This window comes from Ursus americanus, chromosome 15 (genome assembly GCF_024610735.1).
Source record: "Ursus americanus isolate L20-20 chromosome 15, mUrsAme1.1.p, whole genome shotgun sequence".
NCBI classification, from domain to species: Eukaryota; Metazoa; Chordata; class Mammalia; order Carnivora; family Ursidae; genus Ursus; species Ursus americanus.
In genome coordinates this window covers 29,846,506-29,860,455 of record NC_142141.1, presented here as the reverse complement: position 1 = coordinate 29,860,455, position 13,950 = coordinate 29,846,506, and the positions used below count along the sequence as shown (strand labels likewise).

The following is a 13,950-nucleotide window of genomic DNA, read 5'->3' as shown; positions in this document are numbered from 1 at the left end:
GGACAATTTCAGAGGAATGTAGATTATTTAAATTGGTGTTAAGAGAATATGAGTAATACAATTCATTAAGCATAGTAATATCTAATTAATGTTAAATATCTGCCAAGTGTCAGGCACTGGGTTCAGAAGAGGCTGCAGATACTGCAAGAAGTATGCACATGCATGCGTGCGCACGCACACACACACACACACACGCTAATCTAGAGAACTGTTTATCTATGAACTACAAATCTCAGGAAAGCCTCTTCTCAGTGAAAAAAATATGGTTATGATGATTAACCCTTTCTGAACAAAGCCTTTTTAGAGACCCTGTAGGATTAACATTTTACATCAGGACTCTCTTAGGACCTTAACCAGACTTGCTAAACCCATATTGTCTGACCAATGGTTGCTAAATCACACCCAACTCGCTGCCCTGCACCCTGTCTCAGGATTAACTACAATCATTTGTTTATACCTTCAGAGTTTTAACAGTGAGCACTTCCCCAAACAAGCTAAACATTGACTAACCTTCCCCAGTTGGTCCTATAAGCTCAAATTCACTTTACTTCAAATGAGCTGACCTCATTTAAAGAAAAATCATCTTGTCCATCCAATCAATGTGTTCATGAATTAGGGAAAAGTGACTTGCCCAAGCTGAGACTAATTCCCAGGTCCTGAGCCAAAGGCAGACACTCAACGACTGAGCCACCCAGGCGCCCCTTAATCTTTTATCTTTAAAACCAGCTTATATGATACCCTCCTTGTATGGGTTTTTCTGTCCTTTCCAGTCCGAATTGACCTTTCCTTGCATGGTGAGTTAAATATGGCCACAAATACGTTGACACTGTCCTCGTCATGAGGGGGAAAGAGGTTCCTCTCTTCAAGCTGGGTGGTCTCTGTGACCTCTCTGACCTAACAAATGTCGCAACAGTAGCATTGTGTGAGTTTCCTAAAGCAAACCACAAGAGCACCCACTTCCTTCCTCCTTGTTCTTACAAGAGAGCTGCCAGGAAAGAAGTGTAACTACCTTGAGATCAACATGCCGTGAGAAACCCAAACCACATAGAGAGACAGGAACAGTGAGATGACATGCAGAGGGGCCAAAGAGCGGCAAGGTGCTAGATTTGTGAGTCTCTTCTTGAAGCCTCAGGCAAGGCCAGGCCCTAGCTGAGTACCACCCAGTGATCCCAGTTGATACTCCTTAGAGGGGAGTTGCCCAGCTGAGCCCTGCCTGAACTCCTGGCCCACACGTCTGGGAGATAACACTGTTGTTTTAAGCCACTAAATTTTAGGGTAGCTTGTGTCACTGCTCCTCTGAACTCATACTGTCCCCAGGATTAATTTGACAATTAATAATTTATAGCCTTGTGATGTGATCTTCATTGTTGGCTTCAAGTTACATTTAAATATTTTATTAGTATTCAGCTTGTTATGTGATTATATCTTCTTTCCCAACTCCATTACAACTCTTTGCAGTACCTCAAATAGTTCTATAAGTCTTTGTATTTCCTGCAGTATCTTAAAAAAAAAATAGTACTTCTTGTGTGCTCTGTTTTTTACTTTTTAGAGAATCAATTAGGAAATAATTTTTTTTCTTTTTTCCCTAAAACTTGTGTTTGTAGAATAATACCGTAAAAACTTTGTTTTTTTCTTTTAGGATATAAGCTGTTGTTGAGAGAAAAGTGTGTGACAGGGTACTAGACAGCTGTGGAAATAAGAATGGGAATGTGCATGTGGGTTACCTCTTATGGAAGGCAGTATTTAATTTAAAAAAATTATTATTGAAGAAAACATTATATCAAACAGTAATATATGAGAGGGCCTGTTTCCATATATCAATGCCAACAAATCAAAATGTCTGTCTTTGTCAATCTGACAGTTGACAAACAGTATGCATTTACAGTTTAATTTGTATTTGTTTTATTGTAAGTTGGGGTGAGCATTTTTTATATGTGAAAATGTCATGTCCAATTGTTGTTGCCAACAACAAGATCCAGCCTGACTAGTTTTAGCAGAAAAATAAGCACTTAAATGTTATTAGGTACTACTTGGGATTGTTGATAAAACAGACTCAGGAATAAACTTTCAGGGACACCAGGATTCATGCAGTAAACTCACCAAATATAGATACCGCTGATGCCTCCCCCATCAAACAGGATGGTTCTCAATGCCCTGCATCCCCAGCTGCCCCCATCCCTCAGGCTACCTGCGGGTCAGCCACTGGCCCTTGCAATCCCTGCTGCCACCTTCACCAGCCAGATGGGAGCCCTGCTCTGCTCCTCTGCTCCTCTCCGAATCAGTCTCCCTCCCCTGGGAGTGTCCAAGGCTAGAGCGCATGCCTGACTGCTAGCTTCAAGAGAGCTCTGACCTCGATGGGAAAAGGCAGGATTTGTAATGTGAAAATCTCCCCAAATATAGAAGGTTGTCAAAATACGACAGGAAGCCCTGAATATCCACTCCAGTCCTCCGCACTAGGACAGGCAACCTTTCTTCATACTTAGTCTTTGAAACGAAAGCAGATGCTCCCCAACTTAATACAGCATGTACTCGCTTCAAATGCAGACACCCCATTCAACCCGGAAAGAGGCCTGTCTCATTGGAAGGGGAAGTTGGATCCCTGACTTGTACAGATGCAGATTCTAAGGCTCTGGGACAGGAGCTAGTAGTATGTTCATTTAACATATGTTTTTGTAAAACTTGCTAAAGTAAACATTTTAACTGGAATTATTTAATATGACCATTTATTTCTACTCCAGCTGCTCTTGCGTCTCACTTTCCCACATGTCAGATGGCATACTGTGAACGTTTTTGGGATCCTGCGAAAAGGAAGTTGAGTTAAGGATACATTTCATAGGGATTTATTATAATACAGTTTTGCGTTTGCAGTCCCTTTGGTATAGGGCCAAGTGATCGCTTGCCACCCAGGCAGAAATGGCTTAAAATGTATACAGACCTTCTGCTGCGTGACAACTAGCACTGTGACTGAATCGAGTCTCTGGGCATCTCGACATAAAGGTGAAGAATCAGAGACCAGATCCTGATACCCTACGGTCACTTGGCCCCAGAAGTAAGTTGAGAAGGAGGGAAAAGGATGCCATTGCCAGATCAAAGGTGTAGTGGATGAATTGTATCCCCCCCCCCACCCAATGCATATATTGAAGCTCTAACCCTCAGTAGCTCCCATTGTAACTGTATTTGAAGATAAGTCTTTAAAGAGGTAATTAAGGTTAAATGAGGTCATGTGGGTAGGCCCAGAATCTAATATGACTAGTCTTGGACCTAATCCAATATTGTACCCTTATAAGAAGAAGAGAGGCACCTGGGGGTTTCAGTTGGTTAAGTATCCAACTCTTGATCTCAGCTCAGGTCTTGATTTCAGGGTCGTGAGTTCAAGCCCCGTGTTGGGCTCTTCGCTGGGCATGGAGCCTACATTAAAAAAAAAAAAAAAAAAAAGGAAGAAACACCAAAGGAAGCATACACACACACACAGACACACACACACACACACAGAGAAAAGGCCATGTGAGGACGTAAAGAGAGGGCAGCCATCTGCAGGCCCAGGAGAGAGGTGTCCGAAGAATCCAAATCTGCTAATCTGCTTCAATCATTTGTCACTGTCTATTTAGTTTTTGGTAGTAACTTTTCCCAGTACGCCTTTTGCCTTGTGACATTATCACCAAATATTATTTGTTATGTCGTCAAATTAACCAGTCTTTTTAAAAATTAGCTTTTGTTTTTGTCATACCTAGAAAAGCCTTCATTGTTTAAAAAAAAAAAGTCGTCCTGTTTTCTTCTAGTATTTTCTGCTCTTTTTTATGTTTGAAATTTATGTTAATATAAATGTTAATCTCTAAAAATGTAAAATTATTATGTAAATTTATGGTAATAATTATGACTTATCTTCCTGTCATTTTCAGCCATCTTTTATTTTAGAATTTTATGTCATGTTTGATTTTTGGCAATAAACTAACCAGTCATTTAAATAAATTGTTCATTTATTATTTGTTTAATATTCCCGACTGTTTCTCATATTTCAAGCTATGTCAAAGAAGTGACAATGTTTAGTTAAGATTATGGGGAGGAGTGGCTAACCAAACCCATGAGTAAGAAGGAAAATTAAATAATCTGAATATATGCCCGGCGGAAGTATAGATGTCATACTGGACTGAATCTCAAGAGATCCAGCTCATGTTCACATTTTAGAGATGAGTCAATTTATAGAAGGCAAATTTGAGATGTCAAAGCCCTGATTCCTAAAATTTTACCTCAACATTTCCAATGCTGGGGGGGAGATGGTGAGGGAGAACATTTTTCACTATAAATGATTTAAAAGTTTCAATTTTTATCTGAATATTTGACTTTTTGCACAGTTTGATCTCAGAATAGAACCAATATATTACTTCCCATGAAGTTAATTGTTTTGTTAATTTTTTAAAAAATGAGAATTAAAGGTCAGATAAAACTAATTCATCTCCACAACTAGATATTTGGCCATTTGTAGTGATGTCATTGTTTCTCTTCCATTAAACTGGCGGAGAGAAGGCATACTCTGTCTTAGGATCCCCATCATGTTAGGTGTTCTATGAATGCCTTTTTTTTTTTTTTAAAGACTTTATTTATTTATTTGACAGAGATAGAGACAGCCAGCGAGAGAGGGAACACAAGCAGGGGGAGTGGGAGAGGAAGAAGCAGGCTCATAGTGGAGGAGCCTCATGTGGGGCTCGATCCCATAACGCCGGGATCACGCCCTGAGCCGAAGGCAGACGCTTAACCGCTGTACCACCCAGGCGCCCCATATGAATGCCTTTGGAAGATGGGCGAAATCAGTCAGTAGTAACTCTGGGTTTGGGTTCTGATACAGAGCAGCCTTGTATGCATTCTGGGAGATTAATGGTTGCTGAGGAGAGTGTTTAGTTAATAAATGTAGGTTTCGTTTGTTAAGGAACTTTTGACCAAAAGAGAAAGGCAGAAGGTTTAGTTCTTCTCCGTGTAGAAAATAAGCAAAAATGGAGATAGTATATGAAAAAGAGAAGCCTCTGTGTGGGGATGAGATGGCCTTGCTGATTCTTACTGGTTGAAAGAATATTTGAAGGCAGTGGTTTTGAGTCACAGCACTACCATTTAATCTTTTTGTGAATCTAGAAATAACCACCACTCCAAAATTCGGTTTCCTTTCCTATACAACAGGGAAATAGTACATGTTTGCCAAGGTTGTAAAGATAAAAATAAATGTTTTGGCAGGATTGCAAACCATAAAACAAAATACGTGGATGGCTGTTGTAGTGATTTGGTTGTTATTACTACTATTGTTATGGATTGCACGATAGCCATGTTTTTTTCCTTGAGGTACTTTCGTGCAAAATGCATCCAATTTGGAGCTCTGCCTTGTGCCTTGGAGCTCAGAATAAATGCTACCAAGTCACTCTAATGGATTAAGGAACAGATTGTATTGGCAAAACTTATAATGGACGTGATCACCAGAAAGAAAGGTGCAAGTGGTCCGAAACCTCCCCTCATATACCACAATACTGTGAAGAGTCACACTAGCACCAGAGTACTCTACTGGACACACAACATAGGCTTAGCACTCAGGGAAGGACCCTATCCCACCGCTCATAGACAGCAGCCTTTTCTATGGATTTTGTGGCCAGCACATACAGAAGTGGTAGAGAAAAATCAGCTTCCAATATACTGTGACCTTGGCGCCCATGCAAAGCTACATGTAGGCACAGTTACTTTTTGAGGGAAAGGAAGGAGGGGCGAAAAGTAGTGCTAGAATAAAGAGAAGTGTGTGAAGCTTGATTTAGAAACAGATGCCTGGACCCCCACCTGAATTGTATGTTGTTGGGCAAAGGCCCTGCTCTCACCCTCAGAGAAAACTGAAGAGATGAAAACGAAGGGTCTTTAGTCTTGGATCTGTAGAGTTGAGGGTGTGAGTACTCAGGACTGGACCCCTCATTTGTGGGGCTCAGAGCAAAACTAAAATGCAGATCCATTGTTCAAAAATTACTCATTTTAAGATGACTCCATAGAGAACTAAACCATGTGTCTGGCCCTGATTAGGACCCAGTGTGGCTGTGCAAGTTGGTTCTGCCTCTGTCTAGCTGGCGGCTTGGGCACTTCTCCGAAAACAGGAAGATCAGGGTCCACACTGCACTGAATGCTGGATGCTAAGAACCCCCTTTTTTATTTTTCTTTGCTTTTTAATTTTTTTTTAAATTTAACTATAGCTGCCCCACAGTGTTACAGTAGTTTCAGGTGTACAACATCCTGATTTCATAACTCTATACGTTATGCTGTGCTCACAACAAGAGTAGCTACTGTCTGTCACCATAAGGCTATTATAATACATTGACTACATTCCTTATGCTGTAACTTTTAGTCCCATGACTTTTTCAATCCATAGCTGAAAGCCTGTATCTTTTTACTAATTGGCTGTTACCCTTACTCTCCAGATGGGAGATGGAAAGAATATTTTCAGGGGTAAGTGACCTGCCCAAGGGTCCCCCAAAACATTTAAGATTATTGTCAAATGAATCTCAAAGTCAGAAAAGCCTGATATATTTGTACAGAATGATTAAAATAAACTTTTAATCCCTACAGTCATGAACAAGAATAAATAACAAAAGATCACCAAATACCCAAGAAAAAGATTTAATATGGAAAGAGAAACCAAAACAGAAGAAACATAACTTATTAGTAAAAATTATACAAAGATAAGAAATTTCAATAGAGGGGCGCCTGGGTAGCGTAGTCGTTAAGCGTCTGCCTTCGGCTCAGGGCGTGATCCTGGCATTCTGGGATCGAGTCCCACATCGGGCTCCTGCGCTGGGAGCCTGCTTCTTCCTCTCCCTCTCCCTTGCTGTGTTCCCTCTCTCGCTGGCTGTCTCTCTGTCAAATAAATAAATAAAATCTTTTTAAAAAAAATTTCAATAGAAAATTAACATAAAAATCCTCAGATTAAGAAATGATATCACATCTATGAGAAAAGAACAAGCTATTATGAGAAAGAACATTCAAGGGGGAAAAGATCAGATTTGATAACATGATAAGGGAAATGAAAAACGTTTGGGAAAATAAAGTTGAGGAAAACCTCACAGAAAGTAAAGCAGAAGGACAAAGAGATGGCTGTAAGAAGAGAAAAAAGATAATATTATTTAAGTAGTCCAGGAGGCCCAATATCCAAATAATAGAAAGACAGAACAAAGAAAATGGAGGAAATCAACAATGAAATAATTCAAAAATTAACTGAAATTAACTGAAACTGAAGGAAATACAAGCTGAAGGTTTCCACCAGTTGGATGAAAATAGATGCATATTGAGGCACACCACTGTGAAATTTCAGAACACTGTAGATAAGGAGAAAGTCCTATACGTTCCATAGAAGGGGATATGGAACTGGTCAAAAAATAGAATGGCTTTGACATTCTTAATAGAAGAGAAACACCCCCAAAATTTTTCAGGGAAATGTTTCCAACCTAGAGTTGTAGGCCCTGTTGAAATGTCAAGTAAATATGAGGACCGAGTAAAAACATGCTGAAGTATGAAATATCTTTAAAAATTTATCTCCCATCCATACTTTTTCGCAGCAAGCTACTGAAGAAAGTCCTCCTCAAGATCAAGAGGGTAAATCAAATTAAAGGGGGAAATGTGGGAACAGGAAAGGAGATGCTAGGATGAAAAAAAATTACAAAAAGTATCTCAGACTCATCAAAACATACTGAATAGTAGTGATGAAAGTGTGATTTATTTTCTTACTTCAATTAGAAATCCTATAGTATTCTGCTGTTAAATATGATTGTTGGTTTCTCGTTCTATAGGAAACCTTTTCCTTGGGGTTTGGGTGATCTTTAGCTGTTTATTCTTGTTCCAGATTGTGGGGATTAAAAGTTTATTTTAATCACTCTGAGCACATACATAGGACTTTCCTGACTTTCAATTTCACTTGAGTTTTTTTAATAAGATTTATTTTTTGGTTATACCCAACGTGGGGCTCCAACCTACAGCCCCAAGATTAAGAGTCACATACTCCACTGACTGAGCCAGCCAGTCACCCCTACTTGAAGATTATCTCAAAGGTTTTTGGGGACCTTTGCGCTAGTCATATACACCTGATCATATACCTTTTGGTAGATACACATAATTATACATAGGAAGTTAATTTTATTCCTAGATTACTAAAACTTTTTGTGCTTAACAGATTCTTTTGAATCAACCTCTCATTATCAGTTACTTTTAAAAGTAGAATTTAAATAGAAATTGCATCAAATTTATAGATTAATTTGGGGAGGGTTGACATCTTTGTAATGTTGAGTCCTCTCTATTTTGTTATCTCCATTTTATTGAGTCTTTAGAAATTTTAACTTTCGTTCATGTAAATTTTATATGATTTTAATTAAATATACTCATAAGGGGGCACCTGGCTGGCTCAGTCAGTTAAATGACCAACTTTTGATTTCAGCTCAGGTCATGACCCTGGGATGGCGCCGCACATGGGAGCCATGCTCAGTGGCAAGTCTGTTTGAGAATTCTCTCCCTCTCCCTCTGCCCCTTCCCCACTCACGCTATATCTCTCCTCTCTCTCAAATGAATAAATAAGTCTTTAAAATAAATAAATATATTCACAAGCATGTAATTCATAGCATTGTTTTGTTTTTATCTTTGTTAAAGGTATTTTTTTAATGTTTTTATTTTGTAATTTCTATAAATTAAAAAAAGAGTGAGACCCCCCTCCCCCCCCCCGCTCGCTAACACTCAGAAGAATCTTCCCCATCCTTGTGTTCTCCTTCTGTCTTCCAGCTTCTCAATAAGCACACAGCCCCAAGACCACCCTTGACACCTGCAGCCGCTCTATGCATGCCAGAGCACCCCCCCACACCCCCACACCCCTACTCTCCCCGGTGCTGTCTCTTGCCTCCTCCATCCCACCACTGCCGCTGAGCAGCGTGTATCTGGTAGGGACTGGCCCCAGCCTTACCCTGGTCCCAGAGCTGCTGCTGGACCCTTGGCAGGCTCACTGGCTGACAACCCACGCCCTGGGCTACATGGCCTGACCTGGCCTGCTCCTGAGCCTGCCGCTCCTACCCACACTGGGCTGCTGGGCACACTGCAGTTCCTGCATGCCTCTACCCTGCTCCCGCTTGGCTGCTCGGCTAATAGGTGTGCTGCTGACGGCCTCAAGGTGTCCAGTGCAGCCGGTGGCTACGCCTCCATGCCCGTCTACCTGGTCATGCTGGCAGAGCGAGGTTACCACCCTAAACCTCCCCCGGGGATGCTATCACTGTGGCTGCTGCTACAGCTGCCCCTCTGCTCGACACCCCTGTGCAGCTCCGAGCCACCCTTCCTGCAGCTATTCTGCGGCCTCCTTGCTGGCCTGGCCTAGGCAGCTGGAGTCTTCCAGTGGCTGGAGCTTTCTGAGCTGAAGCTGTGAGCACTGCAAGAAGGTATCTTGTGCAGGGCCCTGGCAGGGTACTGACCACTCTGACTCCTTCCTACCCCAGGTGGCCTGGCTGAGCTGCCTGCTTATTCCCCATCTTGCTGGAGTGAGGCCTCTTGCCCCTCGACATCCTTCCATGGCCTCCGGTCCCACAGCGAAGGCTCAGGCTAGCACCTACCAGGCCTGGGGCCTGTGTTGCAGATCTGGGAGGGCTCCTCAGAGGGGAACCTGCCTAGGCTTAGCCCAGCTTCTCCCCAGGGACTCCACTGTGGGCAGCCCTAGATGACTAGATGCTGCAAGAGGGGATCCAGGTCTCACTCGTGAGGGTCCTGCACAGCGTCCTGAGAGCCCACTATGGCTGCCTAAGCCCACTGTCCCCTCTGCGGCTGCAGCAGCTGGAGCACATGGGCTTCCCCACAGAGCAGGCAGCAGTGGCATTGGTAGCTGTGGCTCACTGTTGTGTGTCACTGCTGCTGCGGGGGGGTTGGGGGGGTGAGTTGGTCACTGAGGTCCTAGTGACTCAGGGGAGGGGTTGCGCACCCACCCCCAAAGGCCCTGGTCCTCCACGGCACATGCAGACCCTCAGGTGACAAGAGGCTTGGGCTGGGAGTGGGTGGTCTATCCAAGCCCCAGCTCTGTCCGCTGAGCGTTGCGGTATGATACAGGAGAACCCCTCCCTACACCACACCCCATCTTGGCACTGTTTAGAATAAAAACCAGCTTGCTTTTCAAAAAAAAAAAAAAAGTATTATCATATATAGTATCTTCTAACTGGTCACCTTACTAAATTATTTGGCTCTTTTTAATAGTTTTTTTAAAAAGTGACATGATGTAGAAAATCACACAAATTGAAAAAAAAGCTACAGAAATATTTACAAATTATTTTAGGGATAGAAAAGGACTTTAGAAATACAGAAAAAGATTGACATTTTTGACTACATAAAATTTTATTTTATTTTTAAAGATTTTATTTATTTATTTGACACAGAGAGAGACAGAGAGGGAACACAAGCAGGGGGAGTGGGAGAGGGAGAAGCAGGCTCCCCACTGAGCAGGGAGCCCAATGCAGGGCTCGATCCCAGGACCCTGGGATCATGACCTGAGCTGAAGGCAGACGCTTAACGACTGAACCACCCAGGTGCCCCTACATAAAATTTTAAAGAAAATTTATACATGATGAAAGACACCACAAAATAAAAGCAAAATACATATTAGGAGAAAATACATACAGTGTATCATCTATAAAGCTAATATCCTTAATATTAAAAGAGCACCAATATGTTGGGAAAACTGGACAGCCACATGCAGAAGAATGAAACTGGAGCATTTCCTTACACCATACACAAAAATAGATTCAAAATGGGTGAAAGACCTAAATGTGAGACAGGAATCCATCAAAATCCTTGAGGAGAACACAGGCAGCAACCTCTTTGACCTCAGCCACAGCAACTTCTTCCTTGCCTTCAGGGAAACAAAGTCAAAAATGAACTATTGGGACTTCATCAAGATAAAAAGCTTTTGCACAGCAAAGGAAAATAGTCAACAAAACCAAAAGACGACTGACAGAATGGGAGAAGATATTTGCAAATGACATATCAGATAAAGGGCTAGTATCCAAAATCTCTAAGAAATTATCAAACTCAACACTCAAAGAACAAATGATCCAATCAAGAAATGGGCAGAAGACATGAACAGACATTTCTCCAAAGAAGACACCCAAATGGCCAACAGACACATGAAAAAATGCTCCACATCACTTGACATCAAGGAAATACAAATCAAAACCACAATGAGATACCATCTCACACCAGTCCGAATGGCTAAAATTTACCAATCAGGAAACGACAGATGCTGAGGAAGATGCAGAAAAAGGGGAACCCTCCTACATTGTTGGTGGGAATGCGAGCTGGTACAGCCACTCTAGAAAACAGTATGGAAGTTCCTCAAAAAGTTAAAAATAGAGATACCTTACAACACAGCCATTGCCCTACTCGGTATTTACCTCAAAGATAGAACGGTGGTGATCCAAAGGGACACCTGAACCTTTGTTTATACCAGCAATGTCCACAATAGCCAGACTATGGAAAGAGCCCAGATGTCCATTGACAGATGAATGGATAAAGAAGATGTAATGGAATATTATGTAGCCATCAAAAATGAAATCTTGTCATTTGCAACAGTGTGGATGAACTAGAGGGTATTATGCTAAGCAAAATAAGTCAATCAGAGAAAGACAATTATCATAAATGATCTCACTGATATGTGGAATTTAAGAAACAAAACAAAGGATCATAAGGGAAGAGAGGAAAAAATAAAACAAGACAAAATCAGAGAGGGAGACAAACCATAAAAGACTCTTAATCATAGCAAACTGAGGGTTGTTGGAGGGGAGGGGGCTGGGGGGCTGGGGTACTGGATGATAGACATTAAGGAGGGCACTTGATGTAATGAGCAGTGGGTATTGTATAAGACTGATGAATCACTGACCCTTACCTCTGAAACCAATAATACATTATATGTTAATTAATTGAATTTAAATTTAAAAATAATGATATTTTTTATACTTGATTAAACATTGAAATAATGTTTTTAGACAAATGCTGGGTTAAATAAATAAATCATTAAAATTCAAAAAAATAAAAGCAATTGAATTTTAAAAATTAAATAAAAAAGCACCAATAAATCATTATAAAAGATAAGGACTCCACTTAAAAAAAAAGTGGCATGGGATGCATTTGGGGCAATATATAAATGGATCAGGATTAGTCTTAAAAAATCTGGGTAAGAAAATAGAGTTTATTGTCTTTTCTCAGCTTTCTTTGTGAGTATCCAAACAACAAAGATCTCAGTTCATAGCTTCTGCAGTAAATTTCTGCATGGACCATAAATAGAAAGAACAGACAGAGCCATCAGCAAAGTCAGTGGCACAGAGACAGCTTGAAAAGCAAGTTCATTCACATCAGGGGGCCCTTGGAGGACCAGGTGTACAACAAGTCTTTCCAGAGTCTCAGCATCGTTCAGGCCTTTGAGGAGACAAATTACATTCTCCATCTGTTTGTAGCCCAGCCAGGCTCCTTAGCCAAAGGAGAAGAGCTCTATTGTCTTGGGATGCTTTGAAAAAAACATTTTCGAAATGCTGGTCCCTTTGTTGTTGAAGCAAAGACACAGGGCAGGCCAGGGAAATGGTGTGAGCCTGAGTGAGTGTGCCCCAACACACTGGCAGAGAGAATGTGGAAGGGTTTGCCACCATAGTGGAATCAGGGAGGATGGTCAAAACACTGGCTGGAAGCACCGGGAAGACGGTGTCGCTGCTCTCTATGCCATGGTGATATCCTCTTCAGGGCCTCCACAAACCGGGCAAAGATAGTTCCATAATATGCAGGACCCAGTGCAGAATGTAAGTGTGAGGTCCCTGTTCAAAAAGCAGGAAGAATTTCTGTTACAAGTACTAAACTATAAACTTTTTACCTTTCTTCTGTGGTCTCTCTCTTGACTTCTCCTGCTTTTTTATTTGTTATATGATGTTCTAAGTAAAGAAAAGGATATTAATTATTAGGAAGAATTTTACTGTTCATCTTTATACTGTTCAATACCTGATTAGATGGAAATATAGGATACGTAATTCATACGCAGTCACTGAAATGACACAATTCATATGTCATAGTTTATACACACCTGTTTTTGGTTCTTATCAAGTAAGTGAAACTGTTGCACAAAAGTAATTCTTTTGTTTTTATTTTGCTTCTTGACACATGCACATTCCACCAACACTCTACCTTCAACTTATTGATGAGTAAGGAAGAACTGAAAGGAAAATGATCCAAGGGTTACCCCTTCTTCCTTCTGTATCATTTTCAGTGTAAGTGCAGATGAGGACAGATAGTTCACATATATTGATTTCAAAGGTGATGCATTCTTTCACCCAGAATTTATTAATGAAGATTATTTGATAGTAATCTATCAAATTTAAGAGGTTAAAGTGTACATATAATAAATACATATTGTATCTCAATATTTAATTATTTTCCTGTATACATATGAGTCAAGAGATCTTAAAGAAACATATTCAGTTACCCCAAAAGTTACTCATGAATAGAGTTAAATACACTGATGAATGATTCATGTCACGTATATGAATGTGAGTATTAAAAAAGCACATTTTGGATACACGTGTAGACACTTGTGGACGCACACGCACACACACACACACACTCATGTACTTATTCAACTTTTTTCTCCAAAACTGAAAATGAACACATTTTGAAAGACTAGGTTCCTCATAGGTTGGCAGTGCGAAAATTCGTCTACAGTTTACAATTATTATGTGTACTATTTATAAAAAATACTGTCATTTCTTTACAAAATAGTTTTCAATAAAGATTATATAACATAATAAAATTTTAGAAACTATAAAGATAACATTTAAAGTTAAGCAAACATTTCACTTTAGAGTATTATCAGAAATTGCTCTTTGAATATATAGCAAAAATTTTTTAATTAGCCCCATCTCTATTTATTTATTTATTTTTAAA

The 13,950-nt window shown here is 40.5% G+C and overlaps 1 pseudogene; it reads left to right on the top strand.

The window, feature by feature from the left end:
• The first annotated feature begins 8,834 nt into the window (after positions 1-8,834).
• LOC123785421 (rhomboid domain-containing protein 3 pseudogene) lies at positions 8,835-10,008 on the top strand (annotated as a pseudogene).
• Positions 10,009-13,950: the final 3,942 nt, after the last annotated feature.